The sequence below is a fragment of the Cavia porcellus genome, unplaced genomic scaffold (assembly GCF_034190915.1).
Source record: "Cavia porcellus strain 051 isolate PalLab524CR breed Dunkin Hartley unplaced genomic scaffold, mCavPor4.1 scaffold_24, whole genome shotgun sequence".
NCBI classification, from domain to species: domain Eukaryota; kingdom Metazoa; phylum Chordata; class Mammalia; order Rodentia; family Caviidae; genus Cavia; species Cavia porcellus.
Genome location: NW_026947507.1, coordinates 590,247 through 594,175, shown reverse-complemented (window position 1 = coordinate 594,175; position 3,929 = coordinate 590,247). Strand labels below are relative to the sequence as shown.

At 37.3% G+C, this 3,929-nt stretch overlaps 1 non-coding gene across 1 annotated transcript; it reads right to left on the bottom strand.

The window, feature by feature from the left end:
* Positions 1 to 3,211: 3,211 nt before the first annotated feature.
* LOC111754774 (small nucleolar RNA U13) lies at positions 3,212 to 3,312 on the bottom strand. The gene has a single exon (XR_002789440.1). It is a non-coding gene; the product is annotated as a small nucleolar RNA U13 (small nucleolar RNA).
* Between the last annotated feature and the right edge of the window lie 617 nt (positions 3,313 to 3,929).

Below are 3,929 nucleotides of genomic sequence, written 5' to 3'. Positions count from 1 at the left end.
TCTGTTATCAAAATCTCATCTTTCCAATGTTTCTCTTAAGAGCTGCAAAATAGGATTTGTCCTGTGAAGTAAGCATTAGATTGAACTTTTCAGAATTGCCAATGTGATTATTTCAACATACAAACATGGCAATTTTATTTAATTCAACTTGATGCTTAAGTCCTCAGGCTTTTGGAAGGAAGTTGAATTCTTTAAAGTATAAAAATTAATAACTGTAACAGCTAATATTATATACATCTTTTGATGTGCCAAGCACTATGTCGGTGTATATTAGCATATGTATTTTTCCTACTCATTTAACTTTCACAACAGTTAACACTCTCACTTCATAGATGTAAAACTGAATGCTTAAAGAAGTTGCTCAGTCACCAGCCCCAAATGCTTGGTTTAAACCCACCTTTGTCTGGCTGCACAGATATTAACCACTAATCTGTTTCCTTGCAAGTTACCATTGATAATAAATGGAGAAATAAAATTAAAAGCTCTCTCCACTTCCTATACTTTTCTAGCCACTAAAGCATCTACTTTTTGTGTTGATATTGACAAAGGATAAAGCTACACATATTACCAATGAGGACTCTCTACTGTATGCAAAACAGGGATTGGGTGCATGTATACATGTGCACATGTTCATTAATTTGAGGAAATCTTACCATTAATTTGAAAATTTACATGTATGCATGCACACATATATACGTTTTCCCCAGTGCTCCACACCTAGATAAGCAATTGAGAAAGTCTGAGCTTTCTCCTTTGGCCCAGCTCCAGACCTTAACTGCAATTCAGGCCCAGACCATGACCTTCCCTGGTCCTCTCATGCCATTCTGGACCCGGCTGAGAAGCCTGCCTTTTCCTTTCCAGAAATCTCAATTATGTAATAATACATCTCTTCACATACTATTGTGTCACAGCATCAATCTCAACATGTAAACCACCACAAGAGTATACATTTAAAATAAGTAGGGGCTGGAGCAGTAGCTCATGGTAGAGCCCTTGCTTTGCATTCACAAGGCTCTGCACTTAATCTGTACCACCATCACAGTGACAACAAAAAAATAAAATAGGAAGAGGACAAGATGGTAGAATAGAAGCAAACAGCAGTTTGTAGTCTGTCCAGGACCTAGAACTGAGACAATTGGAGCACAAATAAAGAGAAAGAGAAGAGCTCTGGGAATCTAGAGTCAATAGGAAAGCTAATATCATGGGGAAACTAGTTTCTGAGGACAATGTTCTGAAGGAACAAAACAATCCAGAATGTCAACCATAGCTTGGAGGTGAGCGGGGACTTGACACAGAAAGCACAAGGTGATCCAGAGGAAGAATCCCAGTGATAAGCTGTAACCAGTTGCAGTAGCCCAGGAAATACCATGGTTACCTGCAAATCAGTATGAGGTTTTACTCTAAACGTGACTTTTCCCACAAAGTGAAACTATTAATAGCATCTTGTCCCTTTGATTTCTGCGCATTCTTCTATCAACTGTGTCAATCGATGAAGTAGTTGTTATTGAAAGGACTTTGGCCCAGACGGGACACTGTAGCCGGTAAATCCTTGGAGGTGGAATCAAGGGGCTCCATCTTCCCTGCCACTAGGAATTTACCTATGGCATGAAATGAGTACCAATGGGCTACCTGTGCATCACTAAAGCCCCTTAGGCTCCACCCCAAACCTAAGCTACATGTATGTCCCCACTCCACGTGTCTGATGGAGAGAATGCCAGCCCCCGGAGACCCCAGAGGGTCAGAGGGTCTCTCCCCGCATTCTTAAATAAGGTCATTTATATTTCATACTTCTTATCTTTTCAGCCACGCCACAATCTTATCATATGGTGCCGTGACTCGGATTCGAACCGAGGTTGCTGCAGATGGCAAGCTAGCTTTACAAAAGAAACTCACCGTAGCCTCACCCATATCTCACAGTGGTATTGAGATAGGATACAAGAAATAAAAGTAGGTAGAAAGGAGACTTTTACCTACTTTTATTGAGATTTTTTAATGGTACTTTAAAAAAAAAAACTACAGTGTCAAGACACAAAAGATACTCAAGGCTTTTTCTCTTTCAGGATAAAACTCTAAAGAAGCTAGATACTGAACAATCACACTTTAATATAGATAGACCAGTGGTAGTGAATATATAAATAATTCAAAAGATCAGAAATAAATAGCCCAATCAATAAACTGGCAAATGGACTGAATAGACACTTCTCAAAGCAAGCAAAAGGACCTTTAAGTATATTTTTTAAATTGTAGAATATATTTAGCCACTAGGGAAATGCAAATCAAACTATATTGAAATTCTATCTCACTCCACTTAAAATGGCTATCCTCAAGAATACAAAAAATAGCCAGGTGCAATCAATCATGCCTGTGACCCCAGCACTCTGAGAGGCTGATACAGAAGGATCATAAGTTCAAGCACAGCCTGACAACTTACCAAGATCTTATCGTAAAATAAAAATATAATAGGACTGGGGATACAACTCAGAGTGAAGGCCCTGGGCTCCAATCACCAGTTCTGAAAAAAAAAAAAATTGCTGGCGAGAATGCTGGAAAAAGTCCTTTGATATTGCTGCTGGAAATGGAAATCAGTACAGAGGCTCCTCGGAACACTAAAACCAGACCTGAAATCTGCTCTAACTCTCCTGCTCCTTGCTATATGTGCAAAGTAATTCAAGTTGGTGTGCTCTAGGGAGACCTGCACACCCATGTGTCATGCAGCCCAGTTGACAAGAGCCAAGAATGAACCCAGCACAGCTGCTCTTTAGCAGATGAATGGGCAAAGAAAACATGGGGTATGTACACCATGGAGAATTATCAAGCCATAAAAAAGAATGAAGTGTTGTCATTTGCAGGAAAATGGATAGAACTGGAGATGATGTTAAGCAAAATAAGCCAAACTGAGAAAGGCAAGTAGTGCATGTTTTATGTAAAATCTAAAAAAAGATGAAATGAAGAAGGAAAGGAATATGGGGGAGGAGTGTCAGGAAGGTGCTAGGCATGATCAAAATATAGATAGAAACCAAATGTTTTGCAAAATTAATATGTAATAAAATGAAATGAATATGCAATAAAAGAAAAAACATTGAGGATAAAGTAAGTTACTTTTTATTATGCTTAACATTATGTTTATGGCTCTACCTGTGAAGAAATGCAATAAACAACATTATAAATTTGTTTATTATCATAATGCTTTATTTTTTTTTTCCTTTTTTCACGTCAGATGGGTAATGTGTCGATGTCGTAACAAGGTTCCAAGGAGGCATGTCATGCATGGAGCATGAGCACCCAATCATCATGCTTATGAACCCGAGGAGTGCCTAGGTTTAAAATAATAATTCCTTATGTCACTAAGGTATCCTAAGTAACACAGACTTTTCTAGATAGTACAATTTTAAATAGTCACAGAAAGCAATATCTTCAATCCATGTCACCATCTCTCTATCCGTAGACAGAGTACAGCTATTTGTATAAGAAGAAAATGCTGTATGATCAATTGGTTATTCATTCATTCAGTATATATTTACTGAATGCCTACTGTAAGACAAGCATTACTCAAATCAATTTAAATATAGAATAGAGCGATAACAGACAAAAAAATCTGCTCTTGGGAATTTTATATTCCTGAGTTAGGTAGAAATAATAAAATCAAGTATGTACTGTGAAAAAATAATACATAATATGACAAAATGCCCTAACCCTAAAGTCCTAGGGCAGAAATGGAGAGCTGGAATTTTAAAGAGATTCCAGTTTCATTACTTTTGTTTATCAAATATATTTGTTTTTCTTTTCCCAGGTTTATACAGTTATACTTCCATAACATATTAAAGTTAAGTATATGCACACATGCACTAACAAAATTCCTTAATTAAAAATAAATAACTAGTGTATCCATGAAGTATAAATTCAAATACAGTAGAGTCGCAGGACTTGCT